Source organism: Heterodontus francisci, chromosome 3 (assembly GCF_036365525.1).
Source record: "Heterodontus francisci isolate sHetFra1 chromosome 3, sHetFra1.hap1, whole genome shotgun sequence".
NCBI classification, from domain to species: Eukaryota; Metazoa; Chordata; class Chondrichthyes; order Heterodontiformes; family Heterodontidae; genus Heterodontus; species Heterodontus francisci.
The window spans coordinates 41274207-41301480 of NC_090373.1; the positions used below are offsets into that span (position 1 = coordinate 41274207).

At 45.9% G+C, this 27274-nt stretch overlaps 1 protein-coding gene and 1 pseudogene across 3 annotated transcripts in view; one reads left to right on the forward strand and one right to left on the reverse strand.

Annotated features, from left to right (window-relative positions):
* The window catches only part of LOC137355859 (CUB and sushi domain-containing protein 1-like), a 1186508-nt gene that overhangs the window by 822668 nt on the left and 336566 nt on the right, over nucleotides 1-27274 (reverse strand). The window lies entirely within an intron of this gene.
* Nucleotides 22158-22293, forward strand: LOC137368109 (U2 spliceosomal RNA; annotated as a pseudogene).

A 27274-nucleotide genomic window follows, 5' to 3' on the forward strand; every position in this document is an offset into this window, starting at 1 on the left:
AATCCTCTTCGCCCAATTTACATTTCATCTACTGTCCTTAAATCTGATCCGTTGGTTGTGGGATTGCTTAGCCCTGTCTATCACATGCTGCTTCCGCTGTCTGTAATGCAAGTAGTCCAATAGCTCATTTTTAGGTATGCCTGGTGCTGCTCCTGGCATGCCCTCCTGCACTCTTCATTGAACCAGGGTTGGTCTCCCATCCTGATGGTAATGGTAGAGTGGGGGATATGCCAGGCCATGAGGTTACAGATTGAGGTTGAATACAATCCTGCTGCTGCTGATGGCCCACAGTGCCTCATGGATGCCCAGTTTTGAGTTGCTAGATCTGTTCTGAATCTATCCCATTTAGCACAGTGGTAGTGCCACACAAGATGATGGTGGGTTTCCTCAATGTGAAGGTGCAACTTGGTCTCCAAAAGGACTGTGCAGTGATCACTCCTCCCAATACTGTCATGGACAGATGTATCTGCGACAAGTAGATTGGTGAGGACAAGGTCAAGTAGGTTTTTCCCTCTTGTTGGTTCCCTCACCACCTGCTGCATACCCAGTCTAGCAGCTATGTCCTTTAGGACTCGGCCAGCTCAGTCAGTAGTGGTGCCCGCGAGTCAGTCTTGGTGATAAACATTGAAGTCCCCGGCCCAGAGTACCTTCTGTGCCCTAATTGGCTTTGAGAAGGTGATGGTAAGCTGCCTTCTTGAACTGCTGCAGTCCATGTGGTGTAGGTACACCCACAGTGCTGTTAGGAAGAGCATTCCAGAATGTCGATCCAGCGACAGTGAAGGAACAGCGATATAGTTCCAAGTCAGGATGTTGTGTGACGTGGAAGGGAACGTGTAGGTCATGGTGCATGCTGCCCTTGTCTTCCTACATGGTAGAGGTCACACGTTTAAAAAGTGGCGTGATGTGTTGCTGCAGTACATCTTGTATATAGTACACATTGCTGATACTGTGTGTCAGTGGTGGAGGGAGTGAATGTTTAAGGTTGTGAATGAGGTGCCAATCAAGTGGGCTGCTTTGTCCTGCATAGTGTTGATCTTCTTGACAGTTGTTGGAGCTGCACTCATCCAGGCAAACGGAGAATACTCCATCACACGCCTAATGTGATTCCACTGCACACCTGTAGATGGTGGACAGGCATTGGGGAGTCAGGATGAGTTACTCGTTGCAGAATTCCCAGCCTTTGACCTGCTTTTGTAGCCACAGTATTTATGTACTGGTCAGGCTAAGTTTCTGGTCAATGGTAGCCCCCAAGATGTTGATGGTGGGGGATGCAGTGTTGGCAATGCCGTTAAACATCAAAGGGAGATGGTTAGATTCTCTCTTGTTGGAGATGGTCATTGCCTGGCATTTGTGTGGCACGAATGTGACTTGCCACTGGTCAGCCCAAGCCTGAATGTTGTCCAGGTCTTGGGGGCATGCAGGCATGAACTGCTTCAGTATCTGAGGATAAAAGCAAAATACTGCAGATGCTGGAAATCTGAAATAAAAACAGAAATTGCTGGAAATACTCAGCAGTTCAGGCAGCATCTGTGGAGAGAGAAGCAGAGGTAACGTTTCAGGTCTGTGACCTTTCATCAGAACTTAAACGTTAACTCTGCTTCTCTCTCCACAGATGCGGCCTGACCTGCTGAGTATTTCCAGCAATTTCTGTTTTTATTTTAGTATCTAAGGAGTTGTGAATGGGACTGCACACTATGCAATCATCAGTGAACATCATCACTTCTGACCTTACATTGGAAAGAAGCTTTGATGAGGCAGATGAAGATGGTTGGGCCGAGGACACTATCCTTAGGAACTCCTGCAGCAATGTCATAGGGCTGAGCTGATTGGCCTCGAACAACCACAACTAGAAGATGATTAGAAGTATAATGTAACCCAATAAAGGAGAGGTGCTTTGGAACCAATGTGAGGTGGAGGTGGAATGGGACCTTTGAGGAGAGGGAGAATGGGACCAATCGAAGGAGAGTAATGTTCACTCTCAGCTGCGTGTGTAGATTCACACAGCAATCTTGAATGTACTGCATATTGAAATAAACGGCTCAATCACATCTTTGTGAAAGTTCAGTGATTTTTAAAATGGAAGCTGCCCATGGACAAAAATGTTGTGCTCAGAGGAGTTTGTAGCCCACCCAGTACTAAGAAAATTTAGAGGGAGCATTGATTTCTACCATCATTCAGGGATGGGGAAAGAAAATTAAAACTGAGCAGGAGAAAATTAAACAGGTTGTGAAAATAAGTTGTTACGCCAACGTGCTTTGTTGAATGATAATTTTCTTTAATCTACTGACTGGAGATTTGAATATATATTTTTTAAAGGACTTTAAAAAGGAACAGACAAAAGATGACTTTGCTAGCAGCTTAAGATGACTTCCTAATTTTCAACACTGTATCCCCTACATTGTAAGGCCCATGTGGTGGCAACGAAATGGCTGCTCATCCCAGCAAGAACCAAGACCCAGGAAGTTTAAGGGAACTGCTTGTTCTTTTTAGCAAGAAGAAATACACTGTTAACTGGGTCTAAGCTGGTGTTTCTCTGTAGCAGCAAGGAGAAGTATCTGGACTCTGACACATGCAGACCCAAGTGGGGGGTCCCTCTATCTCTTTCTTTCTCCATTCCAGCTTGCAAGCTTCGAACCCTGCCTGTTGACTGACCTAGTATATTCCAGCTACAACCAGAAACACCTTTGGAGGACATCATCCGCATCGTGTAAGACCCACCAAATCAGTCATCTGTCTTTTCAAACTAAAAGTCTCAGGACCACCGAATTCAGCTAGAAGCCAGTCAAATCACCGTACTCCACAGAGTGTATACGCTTGTTTTTTCCTATGGACTTTAGCTTGACCAATCTTCCCTTCCCCACTCTGTAACTTATTTTTGTGTGTCTGAATCTCTAATGTGTGTGTGTGAGTGAAAGTTGGCGCTCAGTTAAAACCGGAAGCTGGGGCGGGTGGTGGAGTTCAAGGCAGGTTGGCTTCCTGCTTGAGATCTTTTGAATTTTAACCTCTGACTTGACACCAATCCACCCCTTTTGGGAGCTGAGATTCATCCCAATATCTGGAAACAGACACTCATTATCTGTTATCTGTCCAAATAACACTATCATGAGCAAATATACCAGACGAAATGCTTCGTATTGTGGAGATCCACTAAAGGAAAATGACATCTGATGGTTTACTTTAGTAGAATTTGTTAACAATGTGAGGCAGCATAGTAAAATTTTAACAGATTTCCCGCAAAATGGTACTAATCCCTAATACGGCTTTCTGCCTCACTACCAAGCTGGTAAGCATGTTGATACTGTGAAAACATCAATCAGAGAGTCCTCTAGAAAATCAACATCTTGATTTTTCCTGCAGTTCATTCAGGTTTCTGGAAACCTGGATAAACGGCAACAATGAGACAACAGCTGCAACAATGAGAAAAGCATTGTGCACAGAAAAATGCACTGCTGGACAGAAGATGCAACTGATGTCGCAAAGATTACTTTCCAGAGAACAGGAGATGTTCTCTATTAAGTTAACTTTCAAATGGACAGAAAATTAGTATTTTGTTTTCAGTTATTACATAGACGTACACAGTCTGTATTTGGCAATTGTGTGAAACAATCTCATTGGATTATTTAGATCTGTATATTCAATTAATAGTTTAAACTAAACATCTATTGGATATTTCCAATTTGATTTGTAAATTCCGTACTGCAAAGCTAAATGATACTGGGAACTTTGAACAGAAAAGGAGTGAATATTCTGAATTTGGTAGATACTATACAAAATATCATATTACGCTTATGAAAAACATGTTCATATTGTAAAAATAATCATAATATAAATTTATATTCAGCTATCAGAGTAAGGGAGTATCACTTTTCTCATCTCAAATGTCAGCCATTGAGGATATCATCAAGTAGGAATGCATTATGCATGCACAATGATAAATTGTGCAATGATTAGGGCCCCAAGACATCAGGCTGGAAGGTCTGAATCACTGAGGAGCAGCAGGGAATGTGCAATGTGCTGACAGGCCTTCCAAACACACTGATCACGAGTGCAGAGAGAATGAAGCAGAATGCCTCAAGCATGATGTCGCTGAGTATTTCAACAAGGTCTTCTTGCATTGATAGAGTGGCCAGGTCCGTGGAACATGTAATGCAGCAATCAAATGAATCCATGCACACTTTGACGATGGTCATGCAGACTCTGGATGCCAACATGTCTGCTGCTTTAAATAAGATGACAGATACCTTAGCCTTGGCTCAACAGACCTGCACCAAAGTGTTCCACATCACAGTGGTAGTAGTGAATTGTGGCTGGTCCATGAGATGGATGTAGGCGAAAAGGGACATGGAAGTGGGGACTCCATTCAAAGTGCATCCACTTCTTACCTGTTGCCCACCCTATCCAGTCAATAGCCAACATGTTGCCTTGTCTTCCCAATGGCCATGTATGCCCCTGCACAAGTGCAGGTGGAGCAGTCTTTGGCAGGGACTTCTCAGGCGCCAAGTCCCAGAGGTCGTTGGCCAAGAGTATCTCAGCTGTCACAGCAGGGATCTGAGCAGCCTGTCTCTACCTTTGCTGAACCACAGGGGTTGCACCAGGTAGGAGTAGCAGGAAAAGTACAGCTTTTAGTAGCACAAAGGAATACATAAATATAAAGTTAAAGACCAAGGTAAAGCTGAAGCATTTGCAACAAACTTCAGCCAGAAGTGCCGAGTTGATGATCCATCTCGGCCTCCTCCTGAAGTCCCCAGCATCACAGACTGGCCAGTCTTCAGCCAATTCAATTCACTTCACATGATATCAAGAAACCACTGAAGGCACTGAATCTTGCAAAGGCTATGGGCCCTGACAACATTCTGGCAATAGTGCTGAAGACCTGTGCTCCAGAACTTGCCGCGTCCCTCGACAAGCTGTTTCAGTACAGCTACAACACTGGCGTCTACCCAGCAATGTGGAAAATTGCCCAGATATGTCCTGTACACAAAAAGCAGGACAAGTTCAACCCAGCCAATTACCGCCCTATCAGTCTTCTCTCAATCTTCAGTAAAGTGATGGAAGGTGTCATCAACAGTGTTATCAAGCAACACTTGCTTAGCAATAACCTGCTCACTGACACTCAGTTTGGGTTCTGCCAGGGCCACTCAGTTCCTGACCTCATTACAGCCTTGGTTCAAACATGGATAAAAGAGCTGAACTCAAGAGGTGAGGTGAGAGTGACTGCCCTTGACATCAAGGCAGCATTTGACAGAGCATGACAGTAAGGAGCCCGAGCAAAACTGGAGTCAATGGGAATCGGGGGAAAACTCTCTGCTGGTTGGAGTCGTACCTAGCAAAAAGAAAGATGATTGTGTTTGTTGGAGGTCAATCATCTGAGCTCCAGGACATCACTGCAGGAGTTCCTCAGGGTAGTGTCCTAGGCCCAACCATCTTCAGCATCTTTGTCAATGACCATCCTTCAATCATAAGGTCAGAACTGGGGATGTTCGCTGATGATTGCACAATGTTCAGCACCATTCATGACTCCTCAGATACTGAAGCAGTCCATGTAGAAATGCAGCAAGACCTGGAAAATATCCAGGCTTGGGCTGATAAGTGGCAAGTAACATTCGTGCCACACAAGTGCCAGGCAATGACCATCTCTAACAAAAGAGAATCTAACCATCTCCCCTTGACATTCAATGGCATTACCATCACTGAATCCTCCACTATCAACATCCTGGGGGTTACCATTGATCAGAAACTGAACTAGAGTAGCCATATAAACACCGTGGCTACAAGAGCAGGTCAGAGGCTAGGAATCCTGCGGCGAGTAACTCACCTCCTGACTCCCCAAAGCCTGTCCACCATCTACAAGGCACAAGTCAGGAGTGCGATGGAATACTCTCCACTTGCCTTGACGGGTGCAGCTCCAATGCTCAAGAAGCCCGATACCATCCAGGATAAAGCAGCCCATTTGATTGGCACCCCATCCACAAAAAACATTCACTCCCTCCACCACTGACGCATAGTGGCAGCAGTCTGTACCATCTACAAGATGCACTGCAGCAACTGACCAAGGCTCCTTAGACAGCACCTTCCAAATCCACGACCTCTACCACCTAGAAGGGCAAGGGCAGCAGATGCATGGGAGAACCACCACCTGCAAGTTCTCCTCCAAGTCACACACCATCCTGACTTGGAACTACATTGCCGTTCCTTTACTGTCACTGGGTTAAAATCCTGGAACTCCCTTCCTTACAGCACTGTGGGTTTACCTACCCCAAATGGACCGCAGCAGCTCAAGAAGGCAGCTCACCATCAACTTTTCAACGGCAATTAGGGATAGGAAATAAATGCTGGCCTGGCCAGCAACGTCCACATCCCAGGAACGAATAAAAAAAATTTATGCTGTGAAGTTCTTGTTCTTTAGTAGAATCACATAAATTTTATTACTTTGCACCAATTTCCGTCTTACACATGTTTGGGTGCTGGGTGGCAAGTCGCCTTTTAATTTGCTTGAAGAAGAATGAGAAGACATGAATTGATGGAGAGTAAGGGGGAATGTACAAGCTACGGAGGTTGTTTGCAGGACTCTTTGTCAGTGGCACTGGGTGGGGTGTGCGGGAAGAGTAGCCATTGCATGTGGTTGTGACACAGTCAGTCTAGTGGTGCAAACTTCTTTAATAAGAGCACCCTGGCTACAATGTGAGCAGCTAGTTGTGCATTGCCCTCATCGTCTTTGTCCTCCACTTCCTCCTCAAAATCCTTCAGGTCCAAAACTCGCAGCTGTGCAACGTTTTGCAGAGCACAGCACATCACGACCATTTTGGAAAAGCTGCTGGTGTGTTTTGAAGGGTGCCTCCAGGTCTGATCAGGCAACTGAAGGGCAACTTCAGTGTCGCTTGTTCAATACCACATCTGGTGGTCATATGGAGTTCATTGTAGCACGGTTGGGCTTGCACTTCTGATAGGCATCATCAGCCAAGTTTGAAGTGGGGATCCATGATCTCCTAGAAACCACCCCTTGGACTGCCACAGGATGAAAGCATCATGGCAGTTCCTTGGGAATCTTGCATACACCTGCATAAATATCTTTGTGATTTCACACCAGCTGCACGTAATGGATTTGAAGACCTTGCAGTTGATAAACACTCCTGGTTGATCTGTGGGTGTGTGGATTGCCCTGTTTGTGCAGTCAATTATGCCCTACACCTGTGGGAAGACAGCCAGAGGTGCAAACGCAAGCACCCACTCATTTTGACTAGCATCATTACAGGCAAAGTTCACATATTTTTCCAACTTAGGCAACCAGCCATCAGCCACCTGTGTTATGTATTAGTGGGCCACTGACTGGCTGATTCTTCAAAATATCTCTGGCACAGCCCTGGAAGAATCCCAATGCAAAACGGTTGACAGCGGTGCTCAATTTGACAGTCACTGTTAAAGCGTGGCCTTCACATCTAGCAGGGAGATGATCTTCTTCTCGGAGGCTGCAGATGTCTGACATCACAACCTGAGTCTCCTTCAACGCTGCTGTTCCAACAAGCCAAGGAAACTCAGCCTCTACCTGTCCAGCCACGGTCACGGGTAGTGCATCCTGCAAATGGCACCTCTCTCTGCTGCTCCCCTCTTTGCTGTCCAACTGCAGGACTCTAAACAGCAGGTTGCTGCTGCTGATCACATTGCTCCTCATCCGAGGTTCAACCTAAGGCAACCAAGGCTCCATCCATTCTGATGTGATTCAAAAAACTTCCAAAGTGTAGAATGTAAGCTCTCAGCTAAAGTATTGTGAACAAGTGCAGGGCAGAAAACAACTGTGAATATTGGGTATTCATAGCAGTAGTTAGATAAGTTTTAATCAGCCCCTTCACTTTCCATTGTGTGCTCACCTTGTTTTCAATGGCAAGTTTCAGGAATTATGAGGGTGCGATGTTAAACTGAAAACAGTGTTGAAAAATCCCTCCTATTGAGTGATTACTGTATGTTAATTGGCAACCAGTGTCTCTTGAAGGGGTTGCGCAAAGTCAACGGGTTGGAGCCCACTTCCCTAAGCAGGCATTTTTGCTGGTTTTTAAGTCCCACCCCCATGCTCCTCCAGTTTAAAAGTCCCCCCCCATTGTGTCCAACTTGTTATATGTCAGTCAAACAGTCCCAGTGTTTCCACCTGTCATTTGACTTGTAGGTAAATCCGCAATTTAATGCAAGAATGAGAAGCAATTATACTTTCTCACCATAAAAGGGACACACACTATTCTATCCACACGCTATAATGTTCTTGCCTTCACCGAACTGGAAATCCTTGGACTTACTGTGAACAATGCCATGGGAGATTTTTGATTAAACTACCTTACACCACTCAAAATATCACAGTCCAAACAACACATTACCGTCTAATGCAAATTTCAACATTGCACTCAAGGGGATGTCTGTAGTTTACAACAGGCAAACCCTGGGTTCTTCTGACTTAGAAGGGAGAGTGCTACTTCTCAGCCAAGTTATTAGCAAAATGATAACAATTAGAAAGCCTCTCACCCCGAAAATTTCACCCCTTCATACCATCGTAAAAAGCAATGCACAATCATTGCAAGAAAAAAAATGCTGTGAAATACAACTAGTTCCCTGACACTTAATCACCCTGATGTTAGATTATCACATAAAAAGAATAAGTAAATCACAAGGTACTCATGAACTTCCTTTTCATCATCAAATTGTTCTGATTTTTCCCCTAAAATACCAAATTGACAGGGAAATTCTCCCCAACGAGCCACAGCACCACACCCAATCTCACCCCTCTACTGCAAGCCTTGACCCCTTTCTGGAACGTTATTCTAAGGATTGATTTACATTGTGCATGAGCATGCATATTAAAACCCAAGTGTTGTGTTTGATTGCTTAGTGATTGATTGCTTCTGTGCTGTGTTTGTAAGACTGGTCACTGATCATGTGTCAGTCAACAGGCGGGAGTGTGGTTCCAAATGTGAAACTGAGAGATCAGGACAGCCATCTGAATAAAAACCTACACACAAGAAATTGCAAGTCTAGTTTCTTCATGCTTGGGGAACAAAACATAACACCAAGGAACGCATATGCTGATGGTTGCCCATCCCCACCCTCAATTAGGAACATCCCTGGGTTCCATAACTTCCTTATAATACCCTTATCCATCAATCTCAGTTTTAAAATTTTCAATTGACCTAGCCTCAACAGAGTTTTGGAGGACAGTGTTCCAGATTTCCACTATTCTTTGTGTGAATAAGTGTTTCTTAACATCACTGCTGAACAGCCTAGCTCTAATTTTCAGGTTATGCCCTCTACCAAAGGAAGTCATTTCTTTCTATGCAATCTGTCTTTATAATTTAACCCATTTAACTCCAGTATCATTCAGGTAAATGTGTGCTTCATACCCTAAGGCCAATATGTCCTTCCTCAGGTGCGGTGCCTAGAACTGAACACAATAGTCCAGATATGGTCCAGCCAGGCCTTTAAAAGCTAAAGAATAACTTCTACCTCATTGCATCACAATCCTCTTGCGATAAAGTCTAAAATTCTATTAGATTTTATAACTACATTTTGTACCTGGCCACTAGTTTTTCGTGATTTCTGTACAAGGAGAGACAAGAGAAGCTAAGATTGTTCTCCTTACAGCAGGGAAGGTTCACAGGAGATTTAATAGAGGTTTTTAAAATGAAGGGTTGTGATAGAGTAAATAACAAGAAACTGTTTTCACTGGCAGCAAGTTCAGTAACGAGAGGACACAGATTTAAGATAATTTGCAAAACATCCAACAAAAGAATGAAGAGAATTCTTTTACACAGTGAATTGTTATGATTTGGAATGCACTTCCTGAAAATGTGGTGGAAGCAGCTGTGATAATAACTTTTAAAAGGGAATTGGATATATAATTGAAAAGGAGAAATTTGCAGATCTATGGCGAAAGAGCCAGGGGAATGGGCCTAATTAGCTAACTCTTTTAAAGAGTTGGTACAGACATGATGGGCCAAATGGCTTCCTTCTGTGCTGTATGGTTCTATAATTCTATGACTCCTGAAACTCTCTACTCCTCTACCGTTCCTAACTTCTTACCATTTTGAAAATACTCTGATCTAACTTTCTTAGATCCAAACTGAATGACCTCACGCTTCCCTACACTGAACTGCATCTGCTACAGTTTTGTCCACCCATTTAATCTATTAATGTCCTTTTGTAACTTTCTGCTCCCATCTACACTACTTACTTAGCATCATCAACAAATTTGTGATATACAACTCTTTATTCCTTCATCCAAATCACTGGTAAATATTGTGAAAGCTGAGACCCCAATACAGATCCCTGGAGGCCACCAATTGTCACATCATGTACATATCCATCCTCCCAAAACTCTGCCTTCTACCTCCAATTACCTACTTATATCAAATATTTGCCTCTAATCCATGCACTGCTAACAACCTCTTGTGTAGAACCTTTTTGAATGATTTCTGGAAGTCCATATGAGTAACATCCAAAGACACTCCTTTATCTGCCACATTAGCGGCCTCTGCAAAAAACTCAACTAGTTTGTTGAACATGACTTACCCTTTATAATCCCATGCTCTCTCTCTCTCTCATCAGTTCATATTTATAGAAATTTTCAGTCACTTTCTCCCTAATAACAGATTTGAGGTCTATAATTTCCTGGTTTCATTCTCACACCATTTGTAAATAGTGGAGTGGCATTAGCAAGTTTCTCATCCAAGGAGACATTCATGAATCAAGAGAGTTTTGGAGGATCACAACCAAAGCATCCACAGTCTCCTCATCTGCTTCTTTTAACAGCTTGTGGTGGAAACCCATAGGTCCTGGAAGTTTGTCACGCTTCAGTCCCATTATTTTCTCCATCACCATTTAAAAAAAAACAATATTACATTTAGTAACTTTCTCTCATTGCTGGCTTCAGTGACTCTGTTTTCCTGCTTGATCTCTCAATGCTGCTGCAGTTCTGGAGCCATTGTGTTCACTGGGGTGAGGGGGGGAACAGCAGCAGTTGCCAATCACTTAAAGAAAATCAGGCAGGTAGCAAGATTCATGGTGCAATAAGAAGGTACAAGAAGCAATGAAAGAATAACAGAAAGAAAGCAGAATATAAATATGAAAGAAATAAGGGAAAGTATTAGTAATAAAAGCAAAAACAAAAGTGAAAGTAACAGAGTCAGAAAGGAGATGAGCAAAAAAGTGAAAGAGAGAAATCCAGAAAGGGGAAGAATAAAATTGCCACGGAAAGAAAGCAATAAGGGAAACAAAGAAAAGGAGGGAGTAATGCATATAGAAGAGGCTATTTGTATATTTTTTCCAGAGCATCCCATGACCCTTAATAAAGCTTTGCACACCAGGGCTGTATTTTGTGCAGGAGGTGGGGCTCCCGACGCCTGGCCAAAAAGGCAGGGGAAACCCTGCCTCTGCATTTTCATGGACCTCTGGAGTGATCCTCCAGTGTTTTTAAATGTACGTTTTAGGAGGCAGGATCCCCGTCCCTTTAAAGATGGGGATCCCACTTTCATGAGCTGCCGGCCAATCAGAGGGCTGGCAGTTCAGCAGTATCGGCAGCGCCACCGGAGTGGTGTCCACTGCTAGTACTGCAGAGGCCTTGGACCCAGACCCAGCGGTGAAACCCCAGACAAGAGCTAAGTGAGGCAGGGTTGCCCAGGCCAGTCCGGAAGCCCCAGCGAGCGGGTGGCTGGGGGTGGTTGGCAGTCCAGGCGGAGGGGTGTCCCGGGGTGGGGGGTGGTGAATTGATTCCCGGTGGAGGACATCCATGGGCCACAAATGCCCACGGAGGAGGGACACCCCCCCCACAAAGCCCACAGGGAGGGCGCCCTGTTTTACAAGGCATCATCTCCGCTTGGTGGATGCCCCCCTCCCCACCACCCGCCACTAAGATCCCAGTGGCAGCAGGAAGAGACCCCTAATTGGTCATTAATAGGCCATTTAAGGGCCTCAATTGGCCTCTGGGCGGGAAGGCTGTTGTTGGCCTATCTTGCACCCGGGAAGATCGCTGGGTGATGGGGAAGCGACGGGGCCTCAACCCCGCCTCCCCCTCCACCACCCGTCATGATACTCCGTGTCCTCCTGCCTCCAATCCCGCTTCACGGAGGGGGTGGGGGGGGGGGGCGCCCATAAATTCTAGCCCCAACTATCTTCAAGATGCACACAAGCTGCAGTAGTGAAGTTATTCCTGGTATGCAAATCTTCCATGAAAAAGCTTGAAAGGCACCAGGACCAGTGGATTAATGTAAACTCAACCTTGCTGGCCTGGAACCTGTTTACCAAGTGTTTTAACACCTATGCTGAATGATCAACATAACCTTTATGAACAATTGCAAAGCATTAATGAGACAAATGGCATCAACAAATCAGTGCAGGTAACAGTGTCAAACACCACCACAACAATTTGCATTTATATAGCACCTTTATCATGCTAAAACATCCCAAGGTGCTTCACAGGAGCATTATCAGCCCAAATTTGACACTGAACCACATAAGGAGATATTAGGGAAGGTGGTCAAAACCTTGGTCAAAGAAGTAGATTTTAAGGAGCATCTTAAAGGAAGAAAAAGAGGTAGAAAGTCAGAGAGGAACAGGGAAGAACTCCAGATCATGGGGCCTTGGCAGCTGAGGGCATGGCTGCTAATTGTGGAGAAAAGGAAATCGTAATGCACAAGAGAATTGGAGGAATTCGGAGCTCTCAGAGGGTTATAGGGCTGGAGGAAGTTACAGAGATAGGGAAAGGAAAGGCTTTGGAGAGATCTGAACATAAATTTGAGAATTTTTAATTTGAAGCATTGCTGGACCGGAAGCCAGTGTAGGTCAACGAGCACAGCAGTAATAGATTAACAGCACTTGGTAAAAGTCAAGATACGGGTAACAGAGCTCTGGATGAACTGAAGTTTATCGATTGTGGAAGATGGTAGGCTGACTAAGAGAGCATTGGAATAGTTGAGTCTAGAGGTAACATAAGCATGGATGAGGGTTTCAGCAGCAAATGGGTCAAGGCAGGGGTGGAGTTGGGCAATATTACGGCAGTAGGCAGTCCTTTTGATGGAAATGATAAGAGGCTGAGAGTTCAACTCAGGGTCAAAAAGGATATTGAGATTACAAACAGTCTAGTTCAGCCTCAGACATTGGGCGGGGAGGAGAATGAAGGGCTATAGAACAGAGTCTGAAGTGGGGGCTGAGGCAATGGATTTCGCCTTCCTAATATTTAATTGAAGGTCATCGAACAGACCAGGTCACTGACCCGAAACGTTAACTCTGCTTCTCTTTTCACAGATGCTGCCAGACCTGCTGAGTGGTTCCAGCATTTCTTGTTTTTATTTCAGATTTCCAGCATCCGCAGTATTTTGCTTTTATTTAAGCAGTATTAGAATGCAGCAGCAATTAACCCCCTCCCCACCATCCCCATCATCTCCCAAGGTGTGACACCACAACAGCAGCAGCTTAAGAAACCTATTGTGATAAATGAACTGAAGCAGCATTAATCTGCATGAATTGAACCAAGCGGCTTGAGCTTGTGCCTATACTTCTCTATCACCAGTCATTTGGAGCTGAGCTACAGCAGCTTCAAGTCATTCTCACACTGTACTTGTGGGTACATGCCTGCCCTTTGCTTGGTTCCTCCTTACAGTAGCATAGGTAAGATCAGTAACTCATCGGTGAGATGTTAAACCAAGGCCCCATGAGCCTGTTCAGGTGGATGTTAATGATTGATTCTGCACTCTGATTCAAATTAACCATTTGGCCTGGACAACATTACTCCCTTAATCAAAACTAGCAACAGTAGATTTAGTTTGTCAATAACTCATGATTTTGGGATCTTGCTGTGCACAAGATGATTGACATGTTTGTAGAAAAAACAGTCACAGCACGTCAAAGTAATTAGTTGTATGTTATGCATGCTGAAAGAAGTAATTGACATTATTTAAATATGAGTCCTTTCTTTATTTATGGTCTTTAATTTTTATGTTATAAATCATGTCATTTTTGATGAATTGAGAGTGCTATGCATCCAAGAATACATTCTGCAATAGTACTGTACAGAACCATCTACCACACTGAGTTTCAATCAACGGCAGGGACAAGGCCCACAATACAGGAGTGTAGGGGGATTACCACATTTGAAAAACATAGGAGTGAAGATGAAGTAAATAAATGAGTTGTACTAGGGAGATGCCAAATTTGATCTCTAAAAGTCCTTACATTTTAAGAGAAACAGAAAATTCAGCAAGTTCCAACAGTTTTGAACTCCTGGTTAAGAATGAATTTAAGCCGATGGCTGGGCAATGATCTTGATTTCAACACAGCTCGGATGTAGGGTGGACAGAGCACTGGTCTCACTCAGTGAACCAGACCAAAGGTAAATGCAACATTTTAAATTTGCACAGCACATTATGGGGAAACACTTCTGACCCAGCTTCTACTGAGCAGTTCTCAATAAAATATCCATTACTTAATTAAACTCATAAATTAGGGTTTCAACAAGAAAAAAACTCTACTCACTAGACTTTAGCCCGGAATTGATTTGAAAATTGCCTGATGTGCAACAGAATAAAACAAACTAAAAATATTGCTCCCAAAAATCATTTAGAACAGTAACAGAGATTTTTTTTTATGAACAAGGTCCTTCAAATTAATTAAAACATTTAAGCTGTCGAACTGAATTTGATTGATTCTAAAACCGAAGATGACATGCAAAACTGTACATATACCACCAGAGCCTTGTAAGAGGAACTCGATATCATGTATAAATTTTCACAACACACCATAAACACTGAGATAGAAAGACACAGGCCCAGGAATTCTGAGACACCCACTCTGTTAGCATAAGTGCAGTGGAATATGACTCATGCCAGCTGAAACCTGAACCACAGATCCACCCCAAATAGTGGGGATTGTGTTAGTCCCATAATTGAGCAGTGGATGTTGTACACATGTAACACAGGCATGTGCACTGACTACCCTAAGTGAAACTGGAGTGATGCAATGCTGCTCTGATGGTTGAGCCAGAGGTTCATTAGGCAAATCACCGAAATTATTCCTGAATTCCCCAAAGTGAGAAAAGGTCAATAATTTAAGATAATCATTTCATTATGGGTTTTATTTCTGTTATGACCAGGTGAGAAAGGTGTCTAGGGGTCCCTCTCAGCCTTCACTTGGTCTTACCGTAACAGGATTTAATTTGAAACACACCGTGTTTTTAGCTCCCACTTGGTGAATCCCTTGTTCACCGCTTTCCTTTTATAAGGCAAAAATACCAGCACAAACAGGATTTTTTAGGTTTAAAGACGAAAAGTTGAAATTTATTAAACTTAAACTCTAATTCGGTTGACGCCTATGGATACACAACGCGCCCACGCTAGCGTGCATATGCGATACACACATGCAAATAAAGACAGAAAAGAAGAGAAGAAAAATAAAGTGGAAAGATTTGAGGCAATATCTGAAGAGTTGTTGTTATGGTTCTTCGAGCTCACTGTGGAGTCCTTGATTGTAGGTAGCTCTTTCTTTTCGTTGGGGCCCAGTATTCTTCTTAAACCTTGTTCGCTGGAGGAGACTTTTCTCTCTTGGGGTTCATGTGTCTTCAGTGGATTCAGAGGCTTGTGAGAAAGAGATGAGAGCAGACAGGAGAGAGATCTTCTCAGTCCAGCAGCAAATAGACACTGAGTTCAAACTGTTTGTACAATTCAGAAAACCCGAGGCTGCCAAGCAGGTTAGTCATGTGACTAACTGGTCTGACCATGTCTTGGATTGTATCACCTTAGCAGTCTCTGGAATGCTCCTCTTACACACAATACCTGGTGATCAAGGTCCATTGTGGGTTGAATGTATCAGGGAATGGTCCTTTGTCCTTCCAATCACTGCCTGTTAATATGCAAATGTCTTTTCCAGCCATGGCTGATCTGTTTAACGAGTCCTTTCTTCATTCCAGTAATAGTTTAAAATCAATATTCATGACAAAATTAATGTGGCTCAATCTTGGCAGGTGGGGGCCTAGCATGACATTACCTTTGCCAGCAATCCTGCTAGGGACTTTGGAAGGCTTAGTACAGGATTTCTGTCATCTCTCAGCTCTCAGCCCTGAAAGTGTGTAACGGACCGTATTCCTGGGTTGCTCTGAAAATAGATCCAGACAAACACCAACAACTAATATTTATACAACGCAGGGGTAGAGATGAGACTATCTTGATATACCCTTGCTCACTGAGTGGAATTTGGGCGAGGTTGTATGGGACAGAAAGTGACACAATTGGATGCGATCTCAAATTCTGCCCCTCCCCACATGCCCTCATGGATGGTTTTTCTGCTCTGCACCCTCCCTGGTCACCAGAACTTTGGCTCCTAAAGTACAATGATCAATCATCAAAAGTAATCAATATTGTAGGTAACTGTCTTGACAGGCTGTAGATTTTAAAGAATATAAAACTGTAGATCTATATTTTCTACTTAGCTAGAATTATGCAACATAATGCTGTATCACATAATCATGATCCTGTTTCTTTCTCCAGGAGTATCATTGGCATTATTGTGGAGATCTTATGGCATTAAAAATGCCTATGATTGAGAGCTTGCCTTGTTGACGAATCTCTGGTACTCTAAGATTTAAAGGTCTGCAATGACAAAAAAGGGCAGCTATTATAGTTGGTGAGGTAGCATCATATGTTTTGAAACATATCTGCAAGGAGTTCTTCAGGGATCAGGGTGTCCAATTTCTCTGGTGGGGAGATAGAAGGAAGGACTGTAGGATCCCCAGCTAGCTGCCCCCAAAAAAGCAGGAGGTGGGAAAATGTGTCAATGTCATGAGTAACCTACCAGATACCTGGGAGCAATGTGAAAATGACTGTACCAGGGCTACGAATTATTCCACTAATTCAGAGTTTTCCATACTTTCCTCCCTCACCCCATACATTGGACTGGATTTTAGGAGCTTGCCGTCGATCTCGATGGCGAGCTCAAAAAATGTCAGGCTGCACACCAAAGAGCCGCCACGATTTGCCGTGCAGCGGCTCATTTAAATAACCAGGGTGGCGCACCCCCCCCCCCCCCCCTCCCACCCCACAATCTCGGGGACGGGGTGGGCTGTCTGTCCCTGTGAGCAGGCTCTGGCACCATTTTTAAAGGGCAGCCAGACCTGCTGGAATATTTAAATTTTTAAAGATACACCTGTCCAAAATTTATCAAATAAATTTCTAACGCCCCTTTCCCACCGCTCCAATAACAATTACATTATCTATTTGCCCTTCCCCCCCAAAAAAAACACTTATCTTTTAAATTTGACCTTCCCCCACCCCGACTGCACAAAGTTTAAAGTTCACACTTCCCACCGTCCTCTACACCCATTACGTTTATTTGACCCTGTCCCCCCACCTTACCACACTGAAAATCTTAACTCCTCCCCCGTCCCTACCAGTGTCACATGGCTTTCTCCAGATGGGGAATTGAAGGCACGGGAGTGATGGCTGCTGCACTGAGGATTGCGGCGGGTCTGGAAGATTAAGGGTAGGTTTATTTAAATTTATTCATCCTGTTCATTTAAATATTGTAATTCAGTTCCCATCGTCCAGCAGCGGGGGGGCCACCACGGAGCTTCGCCACTGCCAGGAGGGTTGGGCCGGACCCTCCCAGTGTTGGCTTCTGTGGCGGGACCCTGCCAGAACGATCTCCCACCACCACCCCCACGCCTTCCCCGCCCACCCCTGCCACGGAGCCCGAAGTCGTGGGCTTGCTAAAATCCAGCCCATTGACTTTAGCACTACTAACAAGCATCTCTGAAACAAGCATTAACCCAATATGACTAAATCGCTTAACAGTTTGTTCTGGTCTCCCATTCTTAAGTTAAAATCAATTATCATGCTTAACAAAAGATCTTGTAGTTGAAGATGCCATGGGAACATAATGGAAAGACATTTAAAACTTGTAATCATTGATCTGTTCCAATTGTAAGAGGAGTCTGTCCCTTGAGTGCCTGTCTAATTTCTTCATTACAAGTGTTGGAAGTTCCAAACTTAACAGAAACTGAAGATCATCATTCAGGGTTTCCACAATAGCATGCAACTGACATTGAGTAATGTATGGAATTATGAAAACCATTTAAAATGTTGCAAAAATTGTTCCATGATTCAACATAATCAGATATCACATTAAGAGGGATTGCACTTATTTTGAGATACTGAAAGACTAAATCCTAGAGAGATTGCATACCCACACTTGGTGACATAATCTAGCCTTGGGAAATTCATCATATAATGCTGTGAGCCATTCCATGAATATAGGCTGGTGTGTTATGAAACTGTAACCATAGCAACAAACACTCTGGACTGAGCAGCAATATTTAGCAAAACCTTATAAATCCAACTCAAGTCTGTTGGGTCATTGTTTAATTGCAAAATGAGCCTTCTCTGTGCTGATTAGATTTAATACAGACATTTCCAACAGCCATGTTGTGATTTTAATTGAAATGAAGAGTGAAATGTTTGTGAGCTATCTTATGAAAACAATACCATTAGATTTTCCCCAGTTTACTAAATACTTGCAGCTCAGCTGAAGAATGTTCACTTGAAACCTCTGTCCAGCAACAGTCTCCAATGGAATTCACAGATGAACAATGGATGAAGGCAATATTTCAATGGTTTGAAGGAAATTGCAATCATCCACATCCTTTATCTAGAGTTTTGCATGGATTCAGGAAACTATGACGTGAAGGAAATATGTATCGAAAGCAAATATTGCAATACTGAATGAAGATAGTTTGCTCATCTAAGACACATTGAAAGTCTTGAGCCGTAAAACTGGATAACATTCGAGTAAGGGCGCAGGGATCATGATGTACGATTAACCCATGCCTGTTGCTTCCCTTGCAAGCAGCACGCAAACTACATTTAAATGATTGCAGTGTGCAGCTAGTACTAAACGTGCTGTTGAGTGGCTACATGCCTGAGCAGGGGACACAAAATTGCACAAGTTCAAGCTAGCCTGCGCTACTTAAAGTCAGTCTTTACCTCTTAAAGGGGAGGTGCATTCTGACTGGAGCAGGTGCTGGAAAATGCTTGTAAAAGTGAGTTTGACCTGCGAGGACATAAAAATGGTACAACATGGTAGAAAGCAGGCTCCAAAGTTCTCCGACACTGCACTGGAGACTTTGGTGCAGCAGATGGAGAGCAGGAGAGATGTCATCTATCCACAAGGGGCCAGGAAAGCTTCCAGACTAACTTTGTGAAAGCAGTGGAACCATGTAGTCCTGATAGTTAGTGTCAGGAATATAGTACTGAGGACCTGGATGCAGTGCCTCAAGAAGTTCAATGACCTCACACAAGTGATCAAGGTCAGTGAATGCATCTTCAAATGTCACATTACACTAACTGCATCTTTAGCCTCAAACACTGCTCAATGCACCACATCTCATCATCAGTCACTTCTATCAATCACAACTTATACCTAGCATTTATAGCTTCACTTCACCCTCAAATACTTATCACTGCTGCAAGCCTCACACCTACATTTCACAACACGTCCTTACCCAATGGAGGACATGGTGCTTGCCACTATTGGAGTGACCATGACTGAGGCCATGGCCAGCGGCAGGGCTGAAACCATGTCAGTTGATGGTATGCTCATACCTGATCCTCCTTCTCACATCCCACTTCCACCTCATCCCACAATCTCTTTTGCTTTACAATCTGCAGATTCTGTCAGTATGCATCTTTTGCTTTCTCCTCACTCCCCTTACCACAGTCCTACCCTTGCATCTTTTTCCTTTCAGATTCCAAAGAGGGGAAACCTGGTGGAACAGAAAGAGGTGGAAGAACAGGAAGAGAGTGATGATGATGCAAAAGTGTCACTTGCTCCGACATGAGTAGCTACCAGCTCAGATACTGACATTGCACGTACTTTAGTGGTGAGCTTAGAGGCAGGATCTGCACATGGTGACACACTGGGCAAGCTTTGGCTGCAGCCAGAGAAGAGGACAAGGATAGCACAAGTGCCAGGTCACCAGACAGCAGGGTCACACATGAGTTCTGCTACAGAGGACCATGATCTGAATTTCGATGGGGTGCCTACAGAAGAAGGCTGAAGAATATGCACACTGAAATGTTAGGTGCATTTGCAGGCCTGCCAAGTAGCTTGCGATTAATGTCATGAAGCACGGGGGAGTCTGGCACCAACATGTCACAGGTTTTGCACAGAGCTTGGAGCCCATCTTCTCAAGCACTGATGTGATGGCCGAATCCATGAGAACACATGCAAACCCATCCATGTTGCAGCACCTGATGGCCAATGTCTCAGCTTCCATTGCAGCACAGGCCATCCAACCTCTGAGTGCGACAGTAGAAAAAAGTCATGCAAACTCAGCTTGCTGTAACTTAAGACCAGAGTGCTGCCATCATAGTTGCAGATACCAGTGCTCAAAGGGGCTTGCAACATCACAGAATTCCAGCAATCGGTCATCCAACAGATTACTAGGATTACTAAGGCACCGCCCTGGGGAGTGGCAGTAGCTCCATGGAGAATGAATATGCCAGCGTTTCTCAGGATAATAGCATTCATCCTCCTAATACTGCCACTCTACCAGTGCCCTTGCTGTTGCCTGTCAGACAGTCAGCGCAGACTGTTGCCATCCATGCCGAGGTGGTGCTGTTCAAAGATCAGCCTCCAGGGCCAAAGCTTCTTGAGGTCCTTCTGCAAAACCATCTGCAATCTCTCCCTTTGAATGTTAGCAGCCTTGAACAAGCCATGTTGCAGCCATTGGGGTAGCACTGTGTAGGGACATTAGGACAGGCAAAGGCATCTGCAATACAGGTACGAAGGAAATGTGCAAGGGCAATTAGTTGACCTTTGTATGCAATATGGCAAGGTTTGATTTATAAATTTGGTTTGGAATGCTTACTTTATGGTGGCTTTTATTTTTTGCATTGTGGCCAAGAGGATGCTGTGATGGTGAGTAACAGAGGGAGGTAAGGTTTGGGACTGTTGTTGAATGGGAAATTGGGGTTGCTTCTCTAAGGTCCTTTAGGGAAGGAAATGTGCCATCTTTACCTGACTCCAGACCCACAGCAATGTGGTTGATTCTTAACTGCCCTCTGAAATGGCCTGGTCAGCCACTTAGTTGTATCAAACTACTGCAGAAACATCAAATTCCACTGTGGGTGTACCTACGCCACATGGACTGCAGCGATTCAAGGGCAAATAGGGATAGACAACAAATGCTGGCCTTGCCAGCGAAGCTCACATCCCATGAAAGAATAAAAAAAGTAGCCACCCTCTGGTTTGCTGTGCTGGCTCAAATCAACTGGCACAGCGGAGTGCCGCAGAATGAAGGCATCATGACAGCTGCCAGGATACAGATAGCGCCAAAACATTGGGTGCTACGGAACCAAATTTTGTGGCACGTCAGTTTTAAATAAAATTCTCCAGCTCATATTATAGGCACTGATCCATTGTTAACAAAATTCACAGGATAAACGATAAATGGTGTGCTTCAAAAGCAAACCATATAATCTCACCAAAGAGTCCTTCTCTTTCTCACACACAGTGTAATCTTGATTCCCTTGCCTGTCGATTAGCAGAGCTCAAACAAAACAAAAAAGGACACAATTATTTTCAGTCAGTGGTATCCAGGAATATATGCCACCAGAGGGAGGCAAAAGCATTGTTGAAACCTTTAAACTAGCAAAACTGTAAGGTGGTAGAGGCGGAAACTCTCACCACATTTAAAAAGTACTTGGATATCTGCTTGAAGAGCAATGACCTGGAGGATTAGGAATGCAGAGGCACACTCCAAGGTCCAGGACTATGTGCTGAGTGACGCACTGAAGCTTGGGGCAGCCGCAGCAAAGGCTCAATGGGGAAAGATCACAGTGTAAGATCACCAAGCTGATCGGAGGGGCTGGATCCATGGGAAACCCCTCGAACTGTATTGGGAAATTTTTCATTTGCTGTAAAATGTAAAAATGTAATTGGCATGACAAATGTGAAATGGAAGGGTTGTGAGGCAATTCATGATTGTATTGAAGGAAACTGATCTCCCTTGCAATGTTTGTATTTTTTGGTGCTGTTTGAAACTGTTTGTCAATGTAATTTTTACAGATTTTTATGAATAAAGTATATTTTGGAAATTAAAAAAAATTAAAAAAAATGTGGTGCAGGAAAAAAAAAAAATCGCTTCTCGGCCTTTTGGCTAAGATCAAGTGTAATATCTGTTCTTATCAGTACTTACTGGGCAGAGAAGATACCATGATCATTGCCTTTTGATCCTGGGTAGGCTTCGAGTAAAATGGCAATAAACCAACCTTCGGGCTTCAGACCAGGGAGTGCGGAACACCGTTCGGGTGGTCGTGAAGGACAAGGAAGGAGATGCACCGGTCGATCGCACCTTCTTCATCAGGAAAATCCTCATCGATTGCTGCGGATTTCAAGCTACGGACATCTTCTCCCTGCAGGATTTCCCCAGCAGTGGATACTTCGACGTGACGTTCAGGAATGTGGTGGGATGCATCAAGTTCCTGAAGGCGTTCAAGGAGAAAGGGGACCGGGCGCCACTGTCGATCCTCACAGCGGAGCCGCTCTTCACGCTTCCGTCACAACGGGACCAGGTGGTGACGATTCACATCTACAACCCCCATGTTCCGTTGGTGGATGTAGTCACCTTTCTCACCAGGTACGTCGAGGTGGCCGGCAGCAGCACTGATGTCAAGGACCCCTTTGGGATTCGGACCAGCAAGCGGCAGGTCAAGGTCACCTTGAAGGTCGATGCCAGTGGAGCCATTATCCACCCTCCCTCCAGCTTCGCTATCGGGGGAAGTCGAGGCTTCTTGGTCTATGCTGGGCAGCCCAGAGTTTGCCGCACCTGTGGCAAATCTGGTCACGTGGCAGAAAACTGCAGCACGGTTGTTTGCAAGAACTGCAAGGAGGAAGGCCATCAGACCAAGGACTGTAAGCAGACTAAGTGTTGCAACTTGTGCGGTGCGGCAGGCCACTTCTACAAAACCTGCCCCAAACGCTGCCTCAGTTATGCTCAGGCGGCAAGGTCCAAGGAAAGGCCGGGAGAAGGTTCGACGAAGGTGTCCGGTGTTCGAAAAGAGACAAGCAACCTTCCCCGCAGTGAGGAACTTCTACCTGAGAAGGAGAAGGGGAGGCAGCTGAAACCAGCGACCCAGCACCTACCCTGTGCCCAGAAACCCCTCCCCCACAGACAGAATCAATGGAGGAGGAGGCAGCAGACGGACAAACAGGTCAGTGGCAAGTGGTCCAGAGGAAAACCACAAAGAAAAGACCTCCAAAAGCGGAACAGGCCACCACCCAAACCAGTGGCAAGAGGAGGCTACCTTCTGAAACAGACTGCAACTGCTCCTCTTCACTGGACGGGGAAATGCTGGAACGACGGCCCCTTCAAAAGAGGCGGCAGAACTCCAAGGAGATGGAAGATAAAGCCCCCCAGCCCCCGGGCACTGGAAGCTGTGATGGGCCCGGCGAGCCCGAACCCCAAAGCGCCACACCGAATGACAGGGCCAGCACATCCCAGCTCCGGGACACCGAGAGCAAAGACACGTCTGGCGCACCTCAGCTCCGGGAAGCCAGGAGCAGTGATGTTTTCGAGGAGGAACAGAGAGAAGCAGCAGAGGACAACCCAATCCTTGCTGCCTACAAGACCCCCCTGAAGTCACCCCAGCGGAAGAAACCCTGCATAAAAAACCAGGAGGGGTTTCTGAGCCCAACCAACGTGAAACAGCTTGCGCACACTATGGGTATGCAGGAACATCCCGAAGGACTGGGACTAGCGAGGACAAATGGTATGGGAAGCAACAACTAACTTTAAAAAAATGGGTGTAGAATTGCTTCCATTAATGTGAGTAGCATTACATCCACTACGCGATGTGTTTCAACCTTGGATTACCTCGCCAAGGTCAAAGCCGACCTACTGTTTCTGCAGGAGTGTGGAATACCACACCTCAGCACCTACAGGCAGTGGTCGCGATGGTGGTCCCACAGGCCATCGATCTGGTCAGGGGGTAATGATTGCCGTTCCTCCGGCCTGGGTATTCTGCTGCAGGGAGGTAACTTCACCATCTCCGAAGTTAAGGAGGTGGAGGGCGGTCGCCTCCTCGTAGCAGGCGTAATGTGCAACAACGCTCCGCTCCGGTTGATCAACGTGTACGCCCCGGTACAACGTAGCGAGTGGCTGACCGTCTTCCAGCAGCTCCCACTGCTGCTGGCGACATCCAGGCCGGTCATCCTAGGCAGTGACTTCAACTGCATCATCGATGTGGCTGGACGATCTGGCAGAGACAACAGCAAACTGGACGCTACGTCAAGATTCCTAACAGAAACAGTTAAAGATGCCAAACTGCACGACGTCTTCAGCAAACCTGCAGACGGAGCGCAGCGCAGCGCAGATACACATGGTCAAGATCGGACGAGTCTGCCCGTTCCAGGATTGACTTCCTGTTTGTGTCCCATGCCGTCACGATCAGATCCACCGACGTCAAGCCGGTGTTCTTCTCCGACCACTGCCTCTTACGAGCCGACTGTCACTTACAGGACGACCAGCGGGTTGGCAGGGGGACGTGGAAGCTCGATGCTACACTGCTGACCCCAGAGAACGTTGAGGAACTCAAAAGGGATTACAAAGGTTGGAGGACTGTGAAACCCCTCTTTGAGTCTCCAGTTCACTGGTGGGAAGCGATCAAGGAGAACATCAAGAGGTTCTTTATCCACAAAGGTGTTCAGAGGGCGAGAGAGAGACAGAGGGAAATGTCCCGACTTCAGAAAAGTATGCAAATTCTGCTCCAGCTGCAGTCGATGGGGGTCGAGGTCAAGGAGGACGTCCAAGAGGTGAAGAGCCAGCAGGCCTAGCTCTTTGCCACGGAGGCCTCCAAGATCATCTTCTGGTCCAGAGTCCGCTCCATCGAGAAGGATGAGATGTGCTCGCGTTTCTTCTTCCAAAAGGTATACAGAGAGAGCTCTGTTATCAGCAGCCTGAAGGAAGAGGATGGCTCGGTAACGTCTTCGCAATCCGACATACTAAGGATCAGCAAATCCTTTTATGCTGGGCTGTATGACGCGAAGCCCACAGACAGCAGAGCCTCCCTGTCCTTCCTGTCATCTATCACAGAGGTCTTAGATGACAGCAGGAGGGAGAGACTGGACAAGCCGCTAACTCTGGATGAGCTGACAAAGGCTGTTGAGTCCTTCGAGACGAGTAAAACTCCTGGAAGCGACGGCTTACCGGTCGAGTTGTACTCGGCCCTGTGGGACTGGGTCGGCCCGGACCTGCTGGAAGTATTCCAGAGTATGCTGCTGGCCGGTAGCCTGTTAGAATCCATGAGGAAAGGCATCATCATCCTCATCTACAAGCAGAAGGGGGAGAGGGCAGAAATCAGAAATTGGCGGCCCATCTCACTGCTTAATGTTGACTATAAGATTCTGTCCAAAGTCATAGCCAGTCAAGTCAAGTCTGCTCTGGAGTTGGTGATTCACCCTGATCAGACCTGTACTGTACCCGGCAGGAAGATCTCTGATAGTCTCGCGCTACTCAGGGATACGATTGCCTATGTGCGGGACAGGAGGGTGGACACCTGCCTCATCAGCCTGGACCAGGAGAAGGCTTTTGACAGGATATCGCACACCTACATGATGGATGTGCTTTCCAAAATGGGGTTTGGGGAGGGAATCTGCAATTGGATCAAATTGCTCTACACAAACATCAGTAGCGCAGTCTCAATCAACGGGTGGGAATCGGAAAGTTTCCCGATCCAATCTGGAGGCAGATAGGGCTGTCCTCTCTCCCCGGTCTTGTTTGTTTGCTGTATTGAACCCTTTGCTGAGTCTATTAAGAAGGATGCGAGCATAAGAGGGGTGACAATCCCAGGCAATGGAGGCACTCGGGTTAAAACCTCCCTGTACATGGATGACGTCGCCGTCTTCTGCTTGGATCCGCTGTCCGTGCGCAGACTGATGAGCATCTGCGACCAGTTCTAACTGGCCTCGGGAGCCAAAGTTAACCACGGCAAGAGCGAGGCCATGTTCTTTGGGAACTGGGCTGACCGATCCTTTGTCCCCTTCACCGTCAGGTCTGACTACCTGAAGGTGCTGGGGATATGGTTCGGAAGGGCCGGGGCGTGCACCAAAACCTGGGAGGAGCGAGTAGCCAAGGTACAACAAAAGTTGAGTATGTGGGGATAGCGATCTCTCTGCATTGTGGGTAAGAACCTGGTCATCAGGTGCGAGGCGCTCACGTTGTTGCTGTACGTGGCGCAGGTCTGGCCCATACCCCACTCCTGCGCTGTGGCGGTCACCCGAGCCATTTTCCGCTTCATCTGGGGATCTAAAATGGACCGGGTCTGGAGGGACACGATGTTCAAATCTCTGGATAAGGGTGGGAAAAATGTACCCAACGTGGCCCTCATCCTGATGACCACCTTCGTGTGCGGCTGCATCAAGCTGTGTGTAGACCTCCAGTACGCAAACTCCAAGTGTCACTACGTGCTGAGGTCTGTCTCTCCCCGGTGTTGAAAAGGATGGGCCTGGTCACATTGCCGCGGAACGCTCCATGCAGTTGGACCGTGCCTTACCACCTATCCTTCGTGGAGCAGTTTCTGCAGGAAAACACCTTTGACCACCGATCCATCAGGCAGTGGTCTGCACGGAATGTCCTCAAGGCCCTACGGGAAAAGGAAACGGTGGATTCTGTCGGATGGTTCCCCGAGCAGACCGCCAAAGTCATTTGGTGGAATGCCTCATCACCAGAACTTTCAAATAAGCACCAAGGTGTAGCTTGGCTGGTGGTGAGAAGGGCCCTCCCCGTCAGATCCTTCTTGCACACCCGAAGTCTCGCCCCCTCCGCACAATGCCCCCGCGGTGGCTGTGGTGGGGAAGAGACGGTTGCCCATCTCTTTCTGCAATGTGTCTTTGCAAAGCAGGTGTGGAAAGATATGCAGTGGTTTTTGTCAAGGTTCATCCCAAGCAGCTCTGTAACACAGGACTCTGTGCTCTATGGGCTGTTCCCAGGGACACACACCAAGACAAACATCAACTGCTGCTGGAGGCTTATCAACCTGGTGAAAGATGCCCTTTGGTCTGCCCGAAACTTGCTGGTCTTCCAGCGCAAAGCGTTGTCCACGACCGAAAGTTGCAGACTGATACATTCCAAGGTCCAGGACTACGTGCTGAGGGACGCACTAAAGCTTGGGGCAGCCACAGAAAAGGCTCAAAGGGGAAAGACCACAGTGTAAGGTCCTCCCACCAAGCTGAACAGAGGGGCTGGATCCATGGGAAA